We start from the raw sequence: 27,882 nt of genomic DNA, 5'->3' as shown, positions 1-27,882 counted from the left end.
AATAGGGATTGTATAGAGTGTAAGCAGTCTAAAAACATATTTCTGCCCTTAGCCAGATGGGGAGACACACACAGCTGGCATGGCTGGAATTAGATCACAGACCTAACTACCTTATCACACTACAGCATTATGCAGTTACAGAACATGCTACCAAGATTACTGGGACACAGCACTCCCAGAGGTGTACTTCTAGGTGGGTGACATCATCAGTGATGGAAAAGATGACGATAGGGATTGTATGGAGTGTGAACAGTCTAAAAGCATATTTCTGTCCCCAGGTAGACGAAGACATACACACACCAGTGGTGTGATCAGGACAACTGCCTATCTACGGACCACTATTACAATACTACATAGATACAAGCCATGCCACAGGCACTACACATTTCAAGACTGTCAATATGACCTTCTAGGAATGCGGACATCGACATGGATGCTGGCAGTTATGATATACCTACCTGTGAACCAGTGTGTTCAATGTAGGAATCCATCCTGAAGTGGGGTATGGCCATCTGTTGACTGGATGACTACTATTGCTATACAGGGTTACAATGGCCATGCTCATACACATAGAGGCACATAACTGACACAAGATGTCACTGGGCATGCTCACACACTTAGTAGCAGAGGGCTGTTGTGTATGCACTCTGATTCTAAACACGGAAGGCACAGTGGCCATGCTATTACAGTTAGACGTGAACAACACATTGTAATGGACTCCGGTGTCGATAGTTGTCATTGTTAGCATGAACGCTGCACTATATATATCTGACACCAGTCTTCTACACAACGTCTGCTGCTGTCCATCACCTTAGATGTACCAATCTAAACCAGGCACACTAATACCACCCGTGGTGATGTCCTGCCAGGAGTGGCTACTTTGCCCATATAGTGCCATTCATAGACGAATGTCCTGAGACCGGGTTAACACCCTGACACTTAGAGGACAACTGCATTGTATGTGTATGCTAAACAGTGTTAGATGTGTAGCGTTTGTAATCACAGCTGCCCAATGTAGATCCAACAATGGGGAATACTGACATCTGTGCAGTGAGGAACACCTGGCTGAAGGCTCAGTTGTGCACAATAGCACTACCACCGTATACCTTGGATACAGACATGTGGGTCATAACACTGTTACAAACCGCTCCAGGTGGTGGTGTTCCCACGTACATGAAGGCCACTCACATGTACTGACCAGTACACCTTCAAAAGGCATCACAGATGCGTCAGGTGCAGATCACAGTGTCAAAAGCTGCATTCTAGGATGTAGCCCTCAGATATCACCAAGTCCTTGGACCAGCAACACACATCCATACATGTGGTAGAACATATATTAGTACAGCATCATGTGACCCATGACCAGTAGACTGCACCTAGCTCTACATCAACTGTGCAGACTACCCATGTACTGACAAAGTTGCATCATGTGTTATGCAATGCAATGATACCACTGTTTGTAACCAGGTCAGCTGTACACATAACAGGGGCCCTGTGTCATATAGAGCAGTAACAGATGTCTGTTGCTGTACACCAGTAAACACCCTCATGTTTGTATATGACATACATTTACCTGCCGTGGATATGTACATGACACACACACACACACACACACACACACACACACACACACACACACACACACACACACACACACACACAACACATATGTACACAGCATAGCTGTTGCTGTCCTTCATGCAGACAGGTGGCTATAGCAGCTACACACATGTACATGGAAGGTAGGTCCATGGCTGCTGAATGCTAACAGTACATAAGGTGTGATATCAATGTTGACTGAGTTAACATTCTCTCTGTGCTGGTTACCCATGACAACTATCATATCATACAACAGTCCATGTGTCATGTATGTCATCACACATGTCCACCAATTGCATTGCCTACAAACATGGCTAAATAACAGGAATGTAGGACCTACACACATGTACATGTAGTGGTGTGCATTCAGCTACCATGCGTGTGCAGTAGCTGATGTTTGCAGGTGACATGTGCCTTACTACAACATGCAGTTGCAATGCAGCCCCATCATTGACAACTGTATATGGTGATATACTGACAGTACGATAAGATGTACATCAGGTATGGACGGATGTGCGGACATAACTAAATGGTGGGCCATCTTTGCAGATGGATGTTTGCTGAAGACAGCTCACAGGTGTGTCACAAGCTGAGCTACCATAACATGTGCAAACACTAAGCTATGTTTCTGTTAATTGAAGAGGAAGACATACACCCTACACAGTGGTCAGGGTGTCACTGACTGCAAATCCCTTGACACCTGTAACACTTAAGATCTCCCGTGTGCATATATCAGCACAATTGCCAAAGGTAGCATTGGTACACATTGTAATGCAGGCAATACTGCTGCATGTCTGTCATACGTATCATAAGATAGCAGGTGTTTAATTCACAGTACTGCCATGTGTGTTTGCTTGTGTGTCCATATATGCCACGTATGGTGGGGAATATCCCAATTGTTGCTCACACTCCTGTACACTGTTGTAGAGATCTGTACATACTGCAGTGTAGAAAGCAAGACATAGGCAGGGGTGGGGTGTGTATCACACACATGTGAGCTATCTGTATGTGCATGACATAGGTGCATTCAATTGTGGACTCCACAGTGTGTATGTGTATGTATGTATGGCTGTCTGGTCCATGGAGTGAGGATGTATGTTACCAAAGTGAACAGATAGGACCCCTAACCCATCCTGGTAATGCAATCTACTACCCTGTTGATGCCGTCGATCTTAGGCATTACTGACTAACTGTACATGTGTATTCTCTGTGTCGCATCATGTGGGTGCACAGTACTGTAATGGTGATTACCACATAGGCAGGGGTCCTCACCTCAACACTATCAAGTGTGTGTGTTACAGTGTCGTTGACCCCTTGAGTGTGGGCATGTTACTGTGTGTCTGAATACATGTGTGTGGATACCTGTGTGTGTGTGTGTGTGTGTGTGTGTGTGTGTGTGTGTGTAGTTGTGTGTTCTCATCCTGTAATGTGAATGTGTATTACTGCTACACAGTGAGGCCTCAAGCTATCAACTGGCCTCTACCCTTGTCATCAGCTAGGCCGCTATTTAAACTCCCCGCCCCATGTAACTGTACCTGTGATGTCACCCGGTATGGATGTCACGTCTCTAGTCACTGTAGCTTAGTACACAGCTCCCATGCTCCTGGATCAGTAGATGTGTAGACATATTTGGAATGTCAGCCTTTCTAACTGTGAGGTTGAAGCTACAAATAGCATGCTGGTATTGCCATTCATACCTGTGAGTAGTCCACATTTACACAAGGGAAACTGCAAACACTGGCACTCAACGGCACATGCAATTAGACCTGAAGGAGGGAAGCAGGACATCATTACCAACATGCTGTTACTGATGTTACCAAGACACATACTGTGAACAGAAAACAATTCATTCTAAACCTGTACTACATGGTATGTCTGCTGTATGTCAACAGTACACAACAATTGTAATCTACACTTATCTCCCTATTCTGTTCACCCTGTGCATCAGACCATATGAGCATGCCCCTGCACCGATAGTGTGGATGACAGGGATGTGGCACAGGCATCATCATATGCACAGGGTGATAATGTTTGCCAGGGGCCTAGGCTGCACCAGTTGATGACATCATGTGTGTGGGTTAAGGCCTGTGATCTAACTGGCCATGTGTGGTTGTTATGCATGTGAGTGTTGCGATGCCCAACAGATGTTTCTGGTGTGTGCGTATATGTGTGCACACAGTTCTGCCATGTGTCTGGCCTACACAAAGGTATTATTGACAGCTCCAGACTGTACAGACTAGATTTTACAGCTCATGGTATCCAGCCATGGTGACGTGACCCGTGCCTGCCAGGGGTTGCATGGGCACTACCAGGCAGAGGTGCAGATTGGGTACTGTCCGATGACACATGTCCACTGGAACCGTGTCCCTGTTGGGACCATCCAGGGCCATGTGCATGTGGCCTGCTGTGTCCTGGTGTGGACAGAGCAGCACAAGCTGCACTGCTGCTGCTACCGCCACTATGGGAGCGGGCATGTGAGGTAGCTCGTTCATGTAGACCTGCACCAGGTGACATAGCTGGCCTACGTCCACATGCCCTATGCCTCACTCCTACAAGATGTTCCACCACAGACAGCTCACGCTCGCGGATTGTCATGCCACGGTCAAGGATTCCAACCATGTCACCCAATCGTCTGTCCAAAATTTCAGCAATCTGCTGTTGAGCATTTGCCAATGCCTGGATGTTGTTTAAAGAACAGATAGCAGCCCCCTGAAGCCTCTACCCTTCTCTGTTCTGCCATTCATCACATGCCTGTGCCGCCATTACAGCCTGAAACATGTGTCTGGTGACACCAGCTGCTGCGCTCTGTCCTGCAGGGGCATGTTGGCCAGAGGTCCTCCTATGAGCAACACTGGCCAAATGCCTGTGTGGCCCATCTCCAGTCATTTGCCTGATACCATGGTGTGAATACACACCTTGCGTAGCCACCACACTTTCCTGTTCCAAGCTACCACATGCTAACTGGCCTTCCTCTATGGCCACTGGTGATGGAGTATGTGTTGGCATGAGATCTGTGTGTGGAGATGAGGAGGATATAGGTGGAATGGCAACCAATGACACAGATTCAGCCCCTGACAACCCTGCCTGTGCCTCAAGCATATGTTCATCATCACTGCTAGTGTCTGTGGGGACACTAACATCACATGGACGACAGGAGGGTAATGCACCTACATCACCTGTGAAGGCAAACAAAGACTCTACATTACAATACAGACACACACACACACACACACACACACACACACACACACACACACACACACACAAACACGCATGTGATTTGACAGAAGGCAATGCAACATGCATGTGATACAGCAGACGGCATGCAGCTCAGACAATAATAGTGGTAGTTATCATACATCCCTGGGTTGCACACAACAGCAAACATGTGTCATAGCAGAAGACATGCATTTCACACAATCATGGTAGTAAGCATGCATCCCTGAGTTACACCATGTGGACCAGCACAGGTTAACAGTACACATGGCTGATGTGTGGCATATGACATTGACATTAACATGTAGTATGACATGAAATCTGCTGATGTGTGCATTGACATGCATACATGTTTAACACAATGGTGTCCTGTCACATATACAGTGGGGTAATGGTGTCACATTGCAGTGTTGTCTGCCTGCCCTGTAGATAAAATGCACATTTACCCGATGTGCATGATCATTGAAGGGTATTATGAGGCATCTATATTGCTATACAGTGTGAAGTACAGACACAGTGCCATTGCATGGAATCATGAGGCATCTCTATTCCTATACAGTGTGAATTCCTGACACAGTGCATAGGCATGACTGTGTGCATACACAACAATATATACTATGGATTGTGATCCACGTCGCTGAGGTGTATACACACTAAACCATGATGTGGATGTGTCACACAGGTCATCAAAGGACATACGGATAACACCCCTGCACATCTGCATACATATTTTATCTGCCTGGCAACCATGTCCACACATGGCAGACTTGTTAATACACCATGTCCCACATGACATTTGTGTACCACACACACTAGGTGCATGGCTGACAGTGATGTCCTACAGCAGCAAGGGAAAATTACTGTATCTGTGGCCTGATGTGGTTGTCTGTGTATGTATGTGGATGCTGTCCAGGTGACTACTGTCATGCTGTGACACAGTCATGATATTCAACACATCTTATGTGATCGAATGAAGTTACGCCTCCACAAACTGTGCACAGGCTTGTAGGATGTCCAGTGTTCCACATCTGCAATATAACCATTCAGCAAAGGCTATAGTTGGACCATGTGTAGCCAATGTACAACAGGGTGCACACACAAACACATCACATCTACTGTGTGTTGCTACATGTCTCTGGCCATCCTCCATGGCCATGTGTGAACATGTGTTGGCCAAACAGTTGTGATGGCCATCTATCTCACATGTCTGTGTTGTCCCATATGATATACACCCATAGATGTCATATACTCCACTGTCCACACGGTTATGCAGATAAAGGGTTGTATGTTTGGCATGTGGGGTATGTTTTATGGGATAGTTAGACAATGTTGCAGCTGGCCCACTACATGTCATGGACATGTCAGATGGCACATCACAATGTATGCACTCATAGCAGGGGCATAATCACAATGGTGAATCCTGTGGGCTGCCCATACTCCAGCCCACTGTGTTGTACTGTTTGTGTACCCCACATGTGTAGTTCTGATGTGTAGTACATGTTTCTACATTGAACAACACCTCCACCATTGTATGCACAGCTGTCCACACATCTAGTAATGACAGTTTCTGAGGTTTCATGTTGGTGTTTCACTTAGTTTGTAAGTGTTGCACATGGGTATCCAGTGTGATGGATTGCAGATGCGACCTGTATATTGTGACCGGACCATACATTATGTGTACATGTGTTAACTGGCCATATGTTGAATAGATCTGTGCATTAACATGCCTGATACTTATAAGTGTCTCACCTGCGATGGCCTGCTGTCTCAGCGGAACGCCAGAAGTACCTATATAGGGGTGACACAGCAGTATGATCATTATCCACGCCTGTATGACAGCTACAGGGTGTAACGTGCATGTTAACACATTCACCAGTACAATAGGATATACTATGGAGTATGCACATGTGTGTATACACAGAGTAGCATACTATAGTATGCGGCATGTGTGTATACATGCCTTGCATATGATGTTACATTACATATTGTACAGTGACACATGCAACTATATGGAATTAATAGTTATATGTGCAGTAGTGACTTACCAGGCAACTCCAGGCTCGGTGGTTGAGGGGCACCCACCTCCATGATGTCAGCTAAGGTTTGTGGATGCTGTTCTGATGGTGTCCCCAGGTTGGCCAGTAGCTCCTCGGTACGTGTGGGTGGGGGCTGGGTTGGTAGCCCACCACCTGTTGCACCTTGTTCCCTGGTGATTGCATTTGCATGCTGTTTTGCACACCTGATCAGGTCCGTGCAGTGTCTGCGCATCTGCTGGTATGTGCGGTTATGGCCACCTACATCATTAACCCTCCTGCAAAGTTCCTGCCACAGGTTATCCTGCTGCTGTACATCCTGTGGCACATGGCTAAACAGGACATCATAGTTGTCTTGGAGGTAAGGTATAAGGGCCTCATCCTCCAAGTGGGTATAGGCTGGGAGCTTTGCTTGCGACATATCTGGAAGACATAATGATGGAGGCAGGTCACAGTATCTCAGAGATGCACAGAGATACAGCTGTACATGCATGTGTATCACATTATTACATATAAACAGTTGTATTTGCAAATCTTCATGACACTGACACCACTGACATGCTTGTGTCACACACATGTGACACCCAATGGGTATTGGATAGTATCACCATATATGTTTGTCACCTGATTACATTGCTCATACTCCATGTGGATGCTGCCTTGGTATGGGCATGTCTGTTTGCCTGTACTGGTGTTCTTACCTATCAGCACATGCCTGGATATGTCCACACTAATGCTGTTGACCTTGATGCTGTGTATATGTCGCATATAAACACATACACTGCCTTAATGGACATGACCTGTGACAATGCAGACATGCACATGGAAGACTTTACATGCCTGTGTTTTGCCATATACATCTACACAGCACTGTACAGCAGTTCAACATCCTGCCACGTATCACCTGTGTTGCACATGTGATACACATGGAACACTGGCTAGCCTGAAGGTATTTGCAGGGATGGTTATCAACTATAGCATGTACGGCCAAGGTCATCTAGTAGTCTGTATGCCCTGGGCCATGTATGAGCCTAGGATGTAAGGTTACCTAGCTGTAACTGACAGCCATGTTTCTGGCACCAGGTGAAGCAGTGCCACATAACTGATCCACACGGTTAATGATAAATCTACCATGCGGTCATCACACCATGTCTGACAGAGGTGAAATGTGCAGCTTTGCTGGACAGGGTTGCATAGTATGGCAGGAGTATGTAACGTGTATGGCACAAGGATCTGTCCAGCATGTGGCGATCCTTGTACTAGGAAGTTGGATGTCCATGACGTATGTATTTCAGATCAGGATATGTACGTGTAGCATGTCCAACATCACAGTGTTGGACATGTCTTTATGCAGGGTAGGCATTATGCTACATAGTGGAGATGAGGATTGTGAATGCCGTTGTCTCCCATCCAAACATGGCCAATACCCCTTAAAGATGATATGTGATCCAATATTGGCCACTTGAGTGATGAGTAAGGCAGTACAATGATCTCCATGTTCATGGATGGCACCCTGTCATGACTAGGGTTGCCTCGTATGACTACCTAATAGGCTTGCTGACGTCACTAGCTCAGGGAGGTAAACTGCACAGCAGCGTCCCTTACAAACAGTGTCCATTATGTTGACGGCTGCCTAGGTGGTAGTTCATGGGTACAGGGTTATTAACCTAGCGGTGACAGTGCAATATGCAGCTGTCAGATTGTGCACATATGTCACACACCTCACCCACAAAGCCCCTTCTGTATGTTGTCCACGACACTGAGTCAACTATTGCTCCTAGGTCATAGCCATTCACATACTTACATAGGCAGATGCCTCCCATTTGTCTGTGTGGTATGGGCTACAATGAGGGGGAATGCAACAAATTAACCCTGTTTTACTGTAGCTGCCACTGGTGTGATATGCACATATTACTCAGACATCTTTTGTAGTGTTGGTTTTGTCAACAGTCCACCGGCAGAACACTCCTGTGACATACAAAGGTACATCTGGTATACTGAGTGTAGGTGGAACACAGTATGGGTGATGATGTCCTATGACCTGTCACAGGTATGATATGCAGTGTGAAATCATCCATGCTGTCATATACATCTGTACTGCTAACAACATATACGTTGATTAAGGTTCATGGACTTTCAGACCAGACTCAGCAGGGTAGTAGTGCAGTGTCTCTCATTATGAATGGTGTCTCCACTTTGTGGGTTGTGATACCTGCTAGTGTACACCATTCAGTGTTTTCACAGACTGACATGATGCTATGTTTTACGTGATGTGTATGTGTAGAGCAAACTGTTTGCCATATGTGTATGATACAACCAGGGATGTGGACAGGTCCCATGCAGCCTGAGTGCACCTTGTACCATCATAGTTATGGTTACAGGAGCTCTGCAGTGTTCATGGATATGTGATTGTGTACCTGTTGGGGGGCAGTGTGTTTATGTTATCCAACAACTGATTTGTATTGCTTATTCATGCTCAGCACTTGTTCAGAACATGTAAGCACTTCATGAGTTACTAATTACTATAGCACTCAATCCTCCTCATTAGTTACAGGTAAACACTGTTTGTACTTACATTTCCCACTTGCTTAGAGTAAAACAACTATTGTACACACTTTCTTCACATATCTAGTGGGAAATAGTTAAATATTCAGGCATGTCCAAGTGTCATTTCCCAGTGTTATCTCCTGTCTATATGATGAATATGGGCATCATGAGGCAATATAGAAATTGTCTTGTGTACACAGTCAATACTCCTCTCCTAACATACAACACTACAACCTGTGGGAGATGCACATATCTAGCCATGCTGGAGGTAAAGCTCTCTCCAACCCAGACTGAACCTGACAGTCATGTGGGGATGTTAAACGTTTGCACCACACCACACTCATCACATAGTCTCACTTGATCTCCACTACCACAGGCCACACATAGTAAGACTACAACATTTGCGAAGCCTCTCAGTACTACTCTGTCTAGGCAACAGAGAACTCCAAAGCAGAAATGCAGGCAGCCCCCATCCCCCAACACAACACCAATTACTTATAGCCCACAGACTCAGTGTGCCCATCAACCACAGCCAATAGGGTGATATAACGTACCCAACACGCTAGTCATAACTGACTCTATAGGCGGTCACACTGATGTCCCACTCAGCAGGCTACACAACGTGATAGTTACTGTCAGCTGCATGTCGGGTAACAGTATCCGCAACATAACCTATGCACTCAGGTCACTCCTCAACAGGTACAATATGACTGTGTCATTCTCCATGTTAGTGTGAATGACCTGAGATGTACCTTCCTGGACTACATCTAAAGAGACATGGAATAGCTCTCCGATCTTGTAGCCAAGGCAGGTATCGCCCTAGCCCTGAGTAGCATTCGCCCTTTGTCCAGACTGATAACGCAGTACAAGGACAAAATTATTTATTTCAACAATTGGCTATGCTTCTGGTGTCATTCCAATGGTATCCAGTATCTGCCTGCTTTGAATGACATGGTCGACAGAACACGATGCTTTGGCACAGATGGCCTGCATCTGTCAGCCCTGGGATTACGGGTAATGGCTAAGGCTCCTGCTGCTGCTATAGTGCCGGTTTTAGGCACAGTCCAAATAACATATTCACCACCATAACAGGAACAGGCAAGCAAAACCCGAGGGTAATGCTACTCAGTGCTTGACATCTTCATCTCAAACGTACTCACCCAAGGCACTCCTTGTAATGGACCACTTCGATATCTGTGCAGTGACTGGGACCTGCTTCTAGGCTCCTGAGAGCACACCTGCACTACCAGGCTATTACTCATGCCACACCTTTCAGTCATGTAACCAGGACTGGAACACCCACGGTGGAGATGTGTCCATATTTCCCAAGGATATCCACACCTCCAGGCTGGTTGCTTAGCACAATGCATCAGAGGTAATCCAAGTGCAACTAACTCTGGCCATAACTGCTATACAAATTGTAGCTTGCTGCAGATCCCACACCACACCCCATGGTTAACGGTCCTCACTTCTTGGTGTACTGGAAAGTAGGGTTCAAACAGACACTACCGATGTGCAACTGACACTACCCCACCATTAACTGGGATACCTACTCATGTACCGGCACATTAGGCCAACACTTTCTGGGATTCATAATTTCCAATCGCCTGGATCAACCTATCCACACCACCACCAGGGCCAACAATATCCTAGACCTGGTCATTACCAACATGTGTGACTGGTGTTCCACACCTGGGGTTATCTTCTCGTTGGTCAGATCTGAACGTATGCTAATCACCCTTGTTATCCACATCCTGACACCACATCATTTATGGAAAACACAGTACAATATTTCTACAAAGCCAACTTCAGACTTCTTATGACAGCAGTAGTAAACGTCATGACACCCATGCAGATGGACAATACAGTTGCAACCGCTGAATCATACACAACTGCACTTAATTAGCACTTACACAACTGCATGGATCATGCTATCCCAAACAGAGCCATGACAGTACCCACCAAAAAATGGACGCCACTCTGGTGGTCCACTGCCATGGACATAATGTACTACAGAAGGAGGAGACTGTTGCAAAGTAGAGTACAATCTCATGAGTGAAGGAGCTCTGTGGTCAACCTCAGTAAGAATCTGAAATACCTTATCACATCCTCCAAAGCTAGCTATGTAAACATTACTGCAACTAATTCCAAGGACTACCACAAAGTGTTCTAGAGGTATGTCACTACTCTCAATGGCGATACCCATATCTGCTCTGACATACAGCAGTAAGGCACAAACATTACAGAACTGACTGATATTGGCAACGTCCTGGTAGATAGGTTCAGTGCTAACTTTACACCCCTCTCACACCCCAAAGGGCCCATATCTATACAGGAACAATGCAGAGTTCCTGCGATCACAACTTCACAGTTCAAAGCTGCACTCTCTAAAGCCAGGAACACAGCATCCATGTGACCGTACAACATCCCAGGCTGTGATTTTCATGAACTTCAGAATGAAATTGCTCCCAACTTGGGCACCATATTCATTAATAGCCTTGCATCAGGCATTGTGCCCCTGAATGGCACACAGAAACAGTTATCACACTCTACAAAGGTGGTGCCACAATGGACCAGGGGAACTATTGCCCTATACGCCTGACTAGACTGTTCTGTAAGGCTATGGAGCACATCATCATGGATCTCATTCAAAGAGACATTTGTGGCCTCCAAACCTTTGATCCCACCCAGTTTGGATTTGTTAGGGCCAGACCATGCCTCCTAAACCTGGTGGAGTCCTTTAAGACAGTTACCAAGGCAGTAGATGAGGGTAAGGAGGTCCACACAGTCTACCTTGACCTCTCAAAGGCTTTCAACACCGTTCCCCATTCTGGTATTTTCAACATACACATCCACCTGCACATTAACCCCTATGTCACGAGATGTTATGCAAAGTGGCTCATGGACAGAACCCACACAGTGAGGGTAGAATACCCTAGTTCCTACTGTACATCAGTTACAATTGGCGTCCCCCAGTCCTCGGCCATAGGGCCCCTCATGTTCGGTATATGCTTCTCTGAGGTACAGGCTAGCACAGGAGGGCTTACCCTAAAGAGGTTTGCAGATGACTGCAAACTAGGGGCCATGATTGATTCCTCAGCTGATACAGATACCCTCCATAAGGATGTCACTGGGACAGATACCTGGTGTCAATAACATGGCCTCAAGCTGCATGCCACAAAGTGCATAAACATCCCCTTTGAATTACACCAATCACCCGCAGACTGTCACATAGGTGGTAGTCCCCTACATATATAAGACGTAATAAGGGATCTTAGAACCCAAGTAGATAGGATTCACTACTTTGATAACCATATTGCCAAGGTGGTGTGGATATCCTTCTACATGGCCACCCTAATCTCTAATGGGTTTGTAGCCAAAACAAAGGCAGCCAGTGTGCCTCTTTATTCATGAATTATGAAACACATTAAAGGGCACAACATCCCATTTGGGATGTACCTTATGAGACAAAAGCAACAGCTTTAAATACCACAACATTACCACACCAAGAGGAATGCTGACCTCTGAAGGATGACGTATGCAGCCCAACTACAGAAACCCCAACTGTACTTGTTTGCATACCGTATACTCAGAGGTGATCTCTGCTGAACATACAAGGCCCATGTCCAAACAAGTTTGATGGATATTCTCCACATAAGCAAAAGCCACTGAGAGCCACTTGCTCTGGGATATGTACCTAAACGCAACGATGACTAGGACGTGCTGGAGGGATACATTCCTGACCCGGACACTCACCATGCTTTGGAACATGATTCCTATGTATATCAGGCAGGGTCCCTCACTAGCACTCTTCAAGAGATACCTCGACGGGTGTATGGGAGACAGACATGTACACCAGGGATCACTGCGGTGCCTCTGCTGTACAGAGGCACAGGAAATGAATGGCTCTGCTGTTCACAGGCACAGGACACTAACCTAGGGAGGTGTTGCAAATGAAAACACTGTAGTTAGGCTTACGAATGGCCATGGCCAGACAGCATAGTACCTAACTATGAACCTATGAAACTATTACATGTCCTTTGTGCATGGATAATTGACTAGCTCTTCCATTTCAATTAGCTATCATGCTGATACACTGTCTGGTGATTACAAGTCATATGTATCCTGTTATTGTGTATTGTACATGCTAGTAGACATACCTGATGTTTGCATAACATAGCAGTAATGCTATGTAAAATGTTAGACATATCTACCTACAATACTGTATATTTCACATTTTTGCCACAATATCCCACAATGCAAAGGATAACTGCAGAGCAGGACCACCTTCGACATGTTATTCTCAGTTATACACCCATACATATGCCTACTGTTACAGTACATCAACATATACTATCCCCTGTTATGGCACATACTTGTTGGACAAACCCTGCCACTGACAGCGGCTGGAGTGGAATTGTTGTGCTTAAAGTCCTTATATAGCATCCCTTGTGGTGTATGAGATGTTTACCTTGTGGCCCACAGCAGTACACACAATTTCTACGAGAGGTACTATGCTCAACAATACATCACTACATAATACCTTTTCCCACTATATGCATTATGTACCCTTTAATTAATACAGAACAGGTACTACCTACACTAACATACTGAATGTTCTACATACCTTATTAGTATCCCGAGTTGATGATAATATAAGTCCTGTTCATTTTCTGTTGTAACATTTTTCTCGTATGTACATACGGTTTGAATGTATGACAAGCCATCCTTTTATACTTAAATATCAGTAACATGTGGTATCCTGCCACCAATTGGTGTTCCGGAGGAGATGATTACATGCACATCAGCTGTGCAGCTACTCCATTAGCCAATGACATGGCAACAGTGGGGTATAATACTTCACTTGGGCGTTGTCCCTTTTCCCTACCTTCAAGGAAGATGGCCTGGATGTGTTGTTTGTGATGAAATGCAACAGCTATATGGAGACACACAGAGATATATTAACTTCATGGCCCCCGTGGATTGTGTGTAATGGTTAGAGGATGTAGTTCTACATGTGAGCCTAGCTGTTATTTCAGCTGTCTGATAAGGGATTATTGCAACCAAACCCTGTAACATCGGCATCTGTTCCACTGTACAACAGCAACGATTTCACATAGGGCCATTATAGTGTGTCTCTCACAAGGTATGTTAAGGCTTCTGCAAATGTCATAGAGTGAGTGGATGTTTGTGATGTTATTACAGTCTGTATTGCAATTGTTTCGGGTGTGGGGGAGATGTAGGTGGGTGTACATAGCAGATGCAGGTGTGTAGGAACTGCATTTATACATATTTGATATGTGTGTGAGGGCTCCTTCCCTATTTGAAGACCTATCCTTTAGTAGACTAATACTATGGTAATTGCAGGCTTATTCATTAAGCCATTTTAAATTGGTTCCTGTATAGCATGCAGGTAAAGTTGGTCCTTCAATCCCTTCGGAAATACATCAGTATGTAATGAAATGTTGCTACATGAAAGCTGTCTCATGTATTTCTGTTACATATATTTGCACTCATTGGAGTTGTGTTGGTGACTGAACCTTTTTGGCTTGGGTTGCCACCTTTTCAAATGGCCATAGTGGGACATTTGCAGGACACACATCGGATTTTAGAGGCCAACACATACCCATGGTCAGTACAAAGTATAGAACTTTACATATATGCCTATATAAAAGCTTATATTCTTGTAGCAGTTTACTTGCTTATCCTGTTTCTTGTTACGTGTAGGTATTTTAGATACAGATGACTATTTTATGCAACAATTACATTAAATATGGAACATGCCAAATGTCTCGAGATTGTAGGACATTAGTATTTGTACTTATTTTGGTCAGGACACTACCGCACATAGAGGGACTGCCCCTCACAAAGTGGGACAGGTGGTAATCCTATCTTTGGCTCATGTCCATAGCACATATTTGTAATAGTGTATAAACATATATACTCTCCATATCCTTTGTTCATAACGTTCGGTCGTGGTGGAATGTGTGATTGCTATGATCCATGCTATGCACATATTTGAAGACTTCAACCTCTGTATACAGCATACCCATGGATTCAGGAATGCACACACTTCCAACGACCACATTACTGTTCCCAGACTCCCAAACCCCACAATACTGAACACTCAAACTCATGTCAGTCAAAGTCCCGGAACTAACAGAAACACAGAACGCACACACGCACACACAGACACACTGCTACCTATCACATCCAAACAAACCATCCTACACTACATATAGCCAAGTGGCCATACCCCCATACACACCCCATGTGGGTGGCTGCACCCCCCACACCACACCTACTGTAATAGTCTACCTCCGAGATAGCACAAACAGACACACAAAGCAAACCCACACACACACATTACAGTCCCCCAGAAACACACACCACATTCAGAACACACACACACACACGCACACACACACACACACACTACAGCAATCAGAAACACACTTAAGCACAGTACCTACCTGGACCACAACACCAGAAGCACTAACTAAATCTCCTTTAACATCGTGATAATAGTACTCGCTGTTCTAGTGTTCCGGTACTGTGGTCTTTCAGTCTTTAAGCCTCGTGATTACGCGCGTTGGTATGTAAAGCATTCGGTATTTGGTAGTATCCTATTTATATGTACCTCCATGGTTGTGTAGATGTTGTTAACCTATCTATATATTTGCATATATATATATATGTATATTCATATATATCACCATATATCTCTCTATCACCCTTTCTCTCTCTATAGTTTATATATATATATATATATATATATATATATATATATATATATATATATATATATATCTATCTATAGAGAGAGAGAGAGAGAGAGAATACACCTTTTGTTGGGTACATGGCGGTGTATACTATTTCCCAAACTCCGCCCTTTTGTGTTTTAACCTGTCACAATACACACCTGCCATTGGTACATCTCAGGTAGCTTATTGGTAGGTTATTATGAAGATTGTGTACATGGTTGCGTGTTCTACTCCTGGCAGTGGTCGTTTTACCTCTCAGAGCAGGAACTATTAGTACAAGGGTAAATAATGCACATTTCAACGGTTCTGGGCAGCTTTGCCCGTGATCTGTGTGATATTTAGCAAAGGTTAGACCTGTGTTGCGCATATCCATGTAGTCATGTTTAAACAACGCTTACCAGCACTTACCTGTGCAAAAACCCACTAACATGTGCTTAAGCATGCTCTAATGACCTGCATCCAACATGCATTATTTGGGACATCAGTATTACATAACAGCCCTTGCAGGGCATGGAACTGGGACCATGCACGAGACAGTCAGTGGCTTTACCACTGAGGCATCTGGGATATGTACAAGTGTTATGGTGTTTAGTACGTAGACTGTACTATGGCTGTTCCTCCCTACTGCAAACAAATGTATAACTCAGTTAGTTTACATATGGATGATACCTATTAATGGTATGTCCAAGTGATGCTTAACAGATGTGCTCTAGCTATGGGAATTCATGTCACAGTGAGCCACACACTGTAATGTGCTACACCTTGCCACAACCGTAACTGGAGAATGCTGGGGTGACATATACCTGTCATGGGTACTCCCCATGCTTTGGAACTACATCTCTGATTACATTATATGGGGCCCCTCATTAACACACCAGGGAATCCTTGCAGAGTGGGTGGGGAACAGTGGTTACACCCCAGGGATCCCGCAATTGGCTCTGCTCTACAGAGGGACAGTTAGTTAATCAATGGGGTGGCGACAGCAGACACATTTTGGCTAGGCTTATGAATGGCCTCTGACAATTAGGCATGTACCTACCGATGTACCTAGGAACCTATACATACAGTATCAACACATGCTGTTAGCTTAATTTACTGTTCAGGTATTGACTTACCTTGTGCCAATAGCAGTTGTGTGTGCAATAGTTGAGGGCTGCCTATGTAGGATGCACACAGCAAACCACCTATACATGATAATTTACAGGTGGACGTGTGTGTGTGCCATCTATTTTACTGTGTGTGCAGGTGGAGAAGTGTGTCAGTCCATAGGGGCCTACACTGTCAGTGTATGTGCTATACGTTCCCTCTTTGCCAAGGCATGGGCATATTGGGCATGCCTCCATCTGCCTACTGGGGCTGGCACAGGGTGTTCGTGGTCTGAATCCCTCTGTGCCTGTGGTGCCATTGGCAATTGCGGTGTGCTGTGAGGGCCTTCACCATTATGTCCCTGCATGGCACATTCTATGAAAATGTGGGCACACATGCCTGGAGAGTACTGCAAGGCTCCACCAGATATGTCCAAGCAATGGAACTGTGATTTCAGCATCCCAAACACACGCTCTGTGATGAGTCTGGTTTGTGTGTGCCTCATTATGGTGTTCTTACATGGGTGTGTGTGCATTTCTGATGGGAGTCATCATCCACAGCTCCGGTTCACAGCCAGCATCCCCCACAAGGTGGCCATATGGGATGTCCACCCTGACAAATACCTGGTACTGCTGTGAGACATGCCAGATGTGGGAGTCGTGGTAGCTTCCAGGGCTGCCAGCACACACATCCATGATAATGCCCTGGGCAATGCACACGACCTGGCAGTTGATGGAGTGGTATCCCTTGCGGTTTATGTAGCACCTACCATGCTCACTGGGTTGTGACTTGATATGTATGTGTGTGCAGTCTATTGCACCCAGTACCTCCGGGTAGTCTGCCATACAGTAGAAGAGGCACATATTGCTGGCCAACTCCTCCTGAGTTCGGGGGAAGTATATATGCTCATTGGCATGTGGTAACATGGCATCCAGGAACTAGTGGAGTACCCTGGATGTTGATGCCTGTAAGATCCCCATGATATCTCCAGTTGGCCTTTGAAAGGTACCTGTGGCTAGTATTCTCAAGCTTACACATACCTTCTTGTCCACTGGGATGGGTTCCCCTCTGTTGTTTCTGGCTCTGTGGCATGGCCGGCACAGCTCAATGATTTGCTGTATGATGTCCCTGTCCACCCTGTAATGCTCTACTATCTCCAGATCATCTAGCCCCTGGTAGGTTACCCTTGGTCTGAACACACTTCTCCTCCTCCAGTGCCTGAGGTGGTTGTCAGCATCATCCTCCACACCACCTTCAGTCTCCAACACATGCTGATGAATCACAGCTATGGCAGCTCCCAACATGTACATTGTAAAAGTTCTCTGTCTGTTTACACCGATGGTGCAGTGTTTGGGAATACATGAGTGTGTGTGAGGTGCCTTCACACTTTATACTACTGTGCTTTGGAAGCTGATGATGTCATAGGGTGTGTATGTACAATCAGAGCTGAAGGGTACCTTAACTTATGTGTTTTACCGCAGGTACTGCTATTGTGGTGCCTTTGGTGTTGAATTACATTTGGCTGCCATGGATCACCTCTTGCCCTTTCCTTTACTTTTCAAACTGATTCCCCTCCCATTGTCAGGCATGCATTCAGCAGCCTGCTTTCTTGTTTTGTACTTTCTCAACCCATGATTGTGTTGCAAAATGTTTTCTATAGCCGATCTACTGCAGGATTGCTTTGCTCTGCTGTGACGGTTCTCTTTTCTTTGCAATCCAGCACTTTCCCTTTCCTGTTATGCAGGTTGCTGCTAGCAGTCTTGTTAGCTACTGTCAATAGCCCACTGTGAGTTAATTAGGTGTTACTTACTCAGTTGTACTCTAATTACCCTACTGCAGCATTTCATTATTGTCTTCCTGTAACCTTCCTGTTTCGGCTGTGGTGCATGCCACATGCAGCCATTTACCAGGTTTCGAGCGCGTTGTCATCCATGTACACATGCGCTTTCAGTCACCTTGTGTGCTCTCAGCTAAGCAAAGCTATGGCTATATCCACACCCCTATCCTGCGGCTTTGCTTAGCAATGGGCAACCCAGATTAGCAATGCTCCAATGTACTTACAGCTGTGATGGCACACCCCTCTGCTGATGTCATGTATACCTCCAGGCCACTCCTCAGTGTTGTACTGCTACGCCGTGTGGTACAGCCTTATGCCGGAAAGGCATTTGCGATTCAAAATTACTTGCCTCATTTGCATGGCATTGACTACTAATTCATAGTTACCACGCAGAACACTGTCACAGACCCTTAGCAACCCTTGCACCTTGGTTGTGGTGTAGCATGCGTACCATTGACTATTATGGCGAAATCATGATTTGTGTTACATTGCAATTTTATGACATCTATATATATTTTCCTTGTGTTCCCATTTGTGCACACATGCCCTGCGGTTGTACTTTGCATTAGTGTGGCCATGACATTAAATGATATTTTTTATGTGTTGTGCATGTTTCTTTATGCCATTGGCTGTATATTTAGCCATTGGCATATGTTAACTTTGTAATACGTAAGTTTGGTCTGCTTTCATGGCTCAGATGTTCTGTTTGAAAAAAATGTAAACCGTTTTTTAGGGTTTACATTTCTGTATGCTTACGCTACGCCTGCACCACTTATGAATCGCTATGTACCGTCATTTGCATGCTGCACTACTGTGCATGGGGTGATTAGCATACATGCGCTGAGAGCTGCACAGATCTGGTGTACGCTGGTAGTGCACATGGAATTGGATCGTACCTGAATCGCTCGGTGGCCATATTTGGCATTAGACCGTCTACGCTACGCCTGCGCCTGGCGCAAGCTTCATGAAACCTTGGGAGTATTTTGGAAAGATAATAAAGATGATTTTGTTTATATTAATATAATGCTTGCAGTTATCTAACCAACAGCCAAATGGTTATAGTTTCAATATAAAATAAGCCTTGGGATGCAAAAACATTTTTTGCACAGCGGCAAGTGATTTTGCATGAAAAGTGGTCATATGCAGGATGGAAGTTATTCAGAGATAAATGGAGAATGAGTGTGGAAACCTGAAAAATTCTACAGCCTGCAAAATATGCAAATAGTGGTATAGTGATATGGTAATGTCACATGCACAGTAGTAAAATTAGGGTATTCACATATATTTCACATGGAGACACTAACTCCAAAATTGTTAACTGTAGCTAAAATATGGAGTTACAGGAGATAAACTCTAAAAGTATCCATGTGATAACAACCATTCTATTGAATTTGTCATGTTTTTGCAAATCCTCACTATCAGCAGTGCCATGTCATCCATCTGTACTTAACGTATGATGCTCTGCACAATACCCTGAAACTGTGGGCTGTTACTATGTAGCAGAGGCACCATATAGAAGCTGGATAAGATGTACCACCCTCATACACAGGCCTGTGATAAGCATGGAGTACCTCTCCCTGTGGATACCAAGGCATATTTTGATTGGATATACTGTCATCAAGTACTCATTAACCAATGGGGGACATAGTCGTTGTCTTCCCAAATGGATAGATGATAAGTCAGCAAGCAAAGGAGAGCAGGATTGCTGAAACTGAATTCATCTTCAAGTCTTGGTGAGTACCTTCATGAGGTGGACTCTGTTTTTCACAAAATCTCACCTAGATGACACTGATGTATAGACTGTATTTATATAGCATATATCATGGACAGAAGTAAGTCAAAAATTAAAAAAGATAGCTGGGAGTACAAGACCCAGGATAAAAAAGAGGCCAGTCCTGGTAGGCGCACTGGTACCAGGACTGGAAAAAATGACAGTGTAGAATACTCAAAATACAGAAACATTCCTACAATAGGGCCAGGTCAGGCCGAGGGGGAAGATGGCCCCCCTATTGTAGAAGGAAATAGCAGTCTACAACAATCACAAAAACTGATAGGCCAAGGAAGAGCCATAAAGACAATAGAGTGGACTATTGAGGATAAGAAAAAATTATGTATTGTTACTATTATGCAAAAAGCCCAACATTTCCAGACTCAAGATATACAAAACAATTAAGAGAGAACTTAGAGGAAAGAAAAATACTTCCACAAGAAAAACTGTCAGAAGCCTCAAACAAAAATGTGGGTTCATTAATAAAACAGATTTGTGAAAAACAGTATATCGTCCAAGAAACTTTGATCTGTTTGGAAAAAGAAGCATCTGAGGAAGTGGAAAAATATAAACAGCAAAACCTATATATTTTTGAAAAGTATAAAAAAGAAATATGCACATGGGAAAGAAAGAGAGATTTGCTATGATGCAATATTTATGCAAAGTCGAAAGCCAAATTAATCAATATAAAGAAGGCAGCTCCAAAGATATTCAAAGAGAAATACAGGCAAAGGCATCCAGATATGGAAAATTTCACAATAAAAAAGAATATCACAAAGAGGGAATGGAGAAAAGAAGATTAGCAAAGTAGAAGTTAAAAAAATATAAGTTGAAGTTATGGAGTGCCTGTGAAGTGAAGGATTTGTTATAGAAGGTCTAACACAGGTTACATCACAGCATGATGGAACGAGTCCCCAAAGTAAGGAGAAACAGGAATATCTGGAGACATTTAAAGAATAAATATGGACATGGCAAATAAAAAGAGATTTAATATGGTGTAATACCTATGCAAAGGAGAGGCCACTGTGGTGCAGCAGTTAGTGTTGTTGCCTCAAAGCAAGAGGTTCTCTGGTTTGATTCTCAGCTGGAGTGCCTTTTGTGCAGAGTCTGCATGTCCTCCCCATGGTTGAGTGAACATTAAAGACATGCAGGTAGGTGTTTGTGTGTGGGTGTTCCTTCTTTGAAGGTTGGGTGCTGGGCTGGCAACTCAACACCGTAAAAATCTACTGCCAATCATTAGCGGACTGGTGATCCGCTGTGGCGACCCCTAACTGGGAAAAGCCAAAAGAAAACCTATGCAAAGGAGAAAGCAAAACTAAGCAATACAAAAAGAGCAGCACCAAAGATATCTGAAGAGAAATACAGGCAAAGTAATCCGGACATGGAAAACTTTACAATACAAAAAATAAGAAGACAAAGAGGAAAAGTAGAAAATGAGATTAGTAATGGAGAAGTTAAAGAAATCACCCAAAAACAGTGGAAAAACCAGAGAAAAAGTCACTAATAACCACATCACTCCAGTATGATACTCAGGGCACCAGTAAGTACAATTCCCAAAGTTAGGCTAAAATGAAATCACAAACAGCAACAGTATGAAAGAAGTTTAATCCACATTAAAGCCAGATTGAACGTTTTTGTCTCCTTACAGGAAACGTCATCAGAATCATTTGTTGTAACTTCCTTAAAATTTAAGAACACAGCACTGACATCCCAATTGGCTACAAACCTATAAACCGCACCCAAAAAAAAAAAATTATATACTCAATATACAAAATTTTATATAAAATATGAGTTTTTAAAAAACTAAATAAAACATGCATATCTATAAATACTTTATATAAAAAACTTTATATAAAAATATATACATATACATATATATATATATATATATATATATATATATATATATATATATATATATATATATATATACATATCTTTTTTCTGTTATTTTAATCAGAATCAGTGAAATATGGTCATTCAAACCTGGGAAAATACTGGCATCAAGGCGTAACTACCAGATTAATTCTTTATATTCTAACCTGGTTTCCCAGTCACCTCCCCTATCACTGTGTTCCACTGACTCCAAAACCCAAAATTTAAAATCTGCTATCTGACAATTTAAAGTGTATATATATATATATATATATATATATATATATATATATAAGTATATTGATATATAGAGCTTACTGTACCACCTGTTGAGCATTCTATATAGGCAAAACGGAACATACCCTGAGACAAAGGATATACGAACATTTGTATGAGATAAATCGGAAGAAGGAAACCAATACCATATATAGGCATACTTTGAATTGTCAGACAGTAGAATTGATCTTTGAAATCGCCAGACCCAGTGACTGCAGTGACTACAGTGTCTTGCATACAGAGAGACACAAAGTCATAAAATAGCAGGAATTGCAGGCAGAAATGAGAACAATGTGGAAGAAAGATACCCAGACTGTTCCAATAGTAGTAGGAGCTACGGGTCTTATAAAAAAGAATCTACAATCGTATTTAGATATGTTACCAATATATGTAACCCTGTACGAATTGCAGAAGGAATCATTACTAGGCACATTGCAGGTGCTGCGAAGAACACTTCTGGCTGACATCAAAGACTGAAAGAATACTAATTTCATGAACTTTAATCGTACTTTGACTTAGGAATGGGGTCTATTCCCATCATGGTATTAGAAACCCAGCAGACTTGAAGAAATAAAAAAAAAAAAGTACCTACCTCAAGGACACTTCACCAGGTCTTCAATGCCATGGCACTACATGTTGTGGTATATATGAAAGTTTCCATGTACCACAAAGGAAACAACTAACATCATGCAGGAGTTTTATGACACAACCAATTTCCCTGAGGTACTGGTAGCCATAGTCTTCATCCTCATTGCTATAAAGGCCCACCTGAGAAGCAGGAAGTAGGTAACAACCTTAAGGGGTTCAACTCTATCATCTAAAGGTGGTCTTCAATGGACAAGGCAAAATGCACAGTGTCTATGACTTCCAAATCTGGTGGGCATTCTACTTATATCAGTAGTTTGTACAGGGTCACTTTGCACTGCAACATATGTTTAGGGATGGAGCCATGGTTAATGGAACCTAACAAAAATCCCCAGCCATGGTAGGGAATGACTACAGCTATGCCCTATCACAGACCCATTTCTTTGTTGAGTGAGTGCTAGACTTGCTGGAAGCCTGCAATGTTACATAATATTATTATATGTGAGCAGCTACACTAGGGCAGACAAATTCAGGAGGAGGAAGTCACAGAGTCAGCAGTAGAGGAGGTGTCACTTGGGAAGCCTGGGAGAAGCTGGCTGCAGTGGAGGACTGCACCAGATTTCGTTGGCCACACTATGCCAGGGTACTTACTAACAGATGGTGTCTGGTCCATAGAGATGGGTTGTAATAAACTGTTATAGAGAATATTAAAAATGTTGCATGAAGCCTTCATCAAATCTGAGCTATACTATGTATAGTCTAGCCACACTGTGCATCAGACATTGGAAGACTACCCAAGTAACAAAGTATAGAGGGCAAGACGCAGGTATCATTATATGGACAGATGAGTGCCACAGTTCCAAGTGTTATCAATGTGCAATTGTGTGTGCGTCTGTGCTAATGAGTTAGAACAATATGTTGTGATATGCTGGAGGTGGTTGTTGTCCTCACTCTTGTACGACTGTGTGGAGGAAGGCAGTGCAGAAGTCCGAGTGACTGCTTGTTGTGATACAGCTTCAGCTGATGTTGCAGCACTGTGCTGAGATCTGATGGAAAAGTCTATGACATTCACAGGTGATATGTGTATAGACCATGCATGTTCCTGACCACTGGAATTTACTCTCCTGGTAAGGTCACAGCACAATCCACACCATGTGGAGAGGACATATTGCTCCATGACTGTGACTTATGACCATGCCGTGCCATAGATGGCTTAACACGAGCACCCTGCCAATGTGAATGTCCACATTGCAATGTACGTCCCTCAACAGTGGATGGTGTAGTGGATGTGGTTGCATTATGTGTGCCTGGCCATGACATACTCCTTCCATAACATCTATCCTAACTGGAGATGGAGGTGGTCAATGCTATAGTGTTATGGGAAACTAATAGTTCACCTACCTTATGGCAGCGGCCTCTCTACATGCAGCCCTGATGTTGCAGCAAAAATAATTAACTATTTTTGTAAGCTGTACTACACTACACATTTACTTATTATGGCAGGTAATTGTCCTGTTTAGAAATACTCAGCTCCTGCAACCCCAATAGATATTCTCGGTTGTCAGCTGAGCTCTACAGCAAAATCCAAAACTCCACAATGGATTGTGGAACTGTCTGAACACCCCCATTCAGAGATGCCAGAAACTGCTCTGTCTCTGTTAATTGTGATTTGCATAGCAGGCCACCTCCCATTGCTCTTGGCTCTTGTGCTTGACCTTCTGCAACACTTAACATGTTGGTGGCCCAATGTCTCTGTTGAGTATAAATCCTGTTCTATCCACAGACAGTATCAATGTCATTAATTACATCTATCAGACATGGTCACAAAATGATAGATGAAATTTGTAATGCTTGATCATCTGCAGAAGTATTTTTTTTTGGACAATGTGCCCTTTCATTTTTTATTGAAAAACATAAGATGGGAAGGAAGTCAGGGAAGTAAGAGATGGATATGAGAAGGGCAAATCGCAGGGAAAAACAGACAGGACTGACAGCGTGTGGGTTAACACAATGAGGAAGGAGCAACACAATGGTGATGGAGACATCAAAAAACAGAAGGAACAAACTGGAAAGGAGAGGACTGTGCAACATACAATGGTGGGTGTAGACACAGAAGGGAGCAGAACATCAGGTTTGATGAAAGGATTGGATGCACAAAGTTGCAGTTTCTGGCAGCTTATAGCCAGTGGGAGATTATTCATCACCTTGGAGCAGTCACCACTGGGGTCCTGCCACAGAAGTCGGAGATTTCATTGAGCGGGATTGTGACTCAGTAAGTTGCTCGAGTATGTTTTCTATATATCTGATGCAGACATCCAAATGTCTGTCTCTTTTCTCCCCTAGAAGCTCTGACAGCTCCCGAGGAGAGATGAAAGCATCACCTCTCCTTTCACTGCTAAAAACGGGTACCCATGTACCACCATCTTGTGCTGGGCTACCAGATAGAGGTGATACAGATAGGGCAGAAGATGTGGAAACAACATTGGGAGGCTGGAACCCAGATATGCTCCGCTGGCGTTGGTGGTGGCACTGCTGTCTCTGGTGGGTTCAATGCAGGTTGCTGTGTTGCTGCATATAATGCCAATAGAAATGGGTAGAAAATAAATGTATGAAAGAGACAGGATAGCAATGAAGAGGGTGGGAGAAGAGACATACAAAAACAATGAAGCTGCATTCTTAACTATACTGATACTTATATAGTAAAGGACAATAACCTTTCTAATAGTAGGACTTAGGTTTGTCATCAGTCTGTTTGTCTCAGTATCATATTTGGGGAGTTGCAAAAGCCATTATCATATACAGTCTGAAATAAGAGCATACTAACTGCAGGGGCTATTTTATACAACAGTATATTTGTGCTTTTGGCCAGTGATGTTAATTCACTTTTGACAATAATACTTAAAAACATGGTTATAGCACAATAGGTAATTTAAGAACAGGTGATAGACAAAGGATAGATATTGTAAAGTGTCCATCAATAAACAAATATGGGCCTTGTAGTGGTGCGCTGATATTACTGGCATGATAGTATGACATATATACTCTTACAGTACAAATGAATTCTTATTTTTTTGGGGGGGTGGAGGGTTGGGAGAATTGAACCTACAGCCATTCTATCACTTTCAGTGCTCATAGGCTTATCATAATTAGCCACTTGTTTACCTATATATAGGCTGGCATACAGAAGCACATCTCTAGCATTGCACAGTCAGACTAATTCCAGTAATTTATGCCAATGCTGACAAAACATGGTACTGCTATATGAAAGTTATGCAGAATTATTTTTATGGCTACAACATTTACTATGCAGATTGACACATTTTTCATAATAGCAGGTATACTTACCCTAGCAATTTCTGGCCTGCTCCCATGTGTCTCCCATTCCTTTAGTAGCATAATGTGATATTGGATGGTGGCACATATTGGCAGGGTACTTGGTTAGTGAAAGGATTCTATATTTAAAATATGAAGGTGGTTATTGTATAGTAACTTCATCCCCACTATCAACCAAAGAGGGTAGGCTTGCATCAACTTAAGTGACTGTAGTGATGATGGAACTGTTTTCACGTGCAATGAATGTCATTAATGCTGGTAACAGCCTTGGCCAAACTATTCCAGGCATTAGCTTTGTACTGTGACCCCATATACCCCTGCTGCAGGAGCATCCACTTGTACTCCTGATGATAGATGCCCACAAAAATCTTGGACTCCCCCTACATCACCTCTGTACTCTAAAAGGAGCACTGCCCTAACTATCTCCAGCCATAATTGTCCCACCTTCCTACATCTTAAGAAAAATGGCAGGAATTGTTGCCCAACTGAGGTTTGAATGACTCAGCCTTTGTGCAAAGCAGGGAATGAACTGTTGATTTGTGTCAAATGCCTTGGCCAGGTCAAGTTACACAGGATGATAGTATTGTCATCATGCATACCCTTGGTAACCTTCTTGAAGTCAGTGAACAGATGTGACAGACATGATGTAGCCTGAACAAATCAAATGTGGATTTAGTACACAGGCTATATAAAGGCTGTGATGACATATGGATTCAACTGTGTCGGGTAGGTCAGGTTTTTAGTAACGCTATAGGCAACCTGTGATGTTTTCAGGGACCATTTGCTTCTGTTATTAGCCATAGATAGTGCATAGATGTTCTGACCTGCTGAGAATAATAACTGAGTAATGTTTGCATGTATCCTTTGGCCAATGACCAGTGGTGACAGGGTGGTGATGTGTGAGACAAGCTGTCAGCTAGCAGATTGTCTATGTCCTCTAGGAGGGTATGTCTGCTGATATCC

Source organism: Protopterus annectens, chromosome 3.part0, assembly GCF_019279795.1.
Source record: "Protopterus annectens isolate FY-2018-M chromosome 3.part0, PAN1.0, whole genome shotgun sequence".
Classification (NCBI taxonomy): Eukaryota; Metazoa; Chordata; order Ceratodontiformes; family Protopteridae; genus Protopterus; species Protopterus annectens.
The sequence above is the reverse complement of the archived record's forward strand: the minus strand, read 5'-3'. Positions refer to the sequence as shown.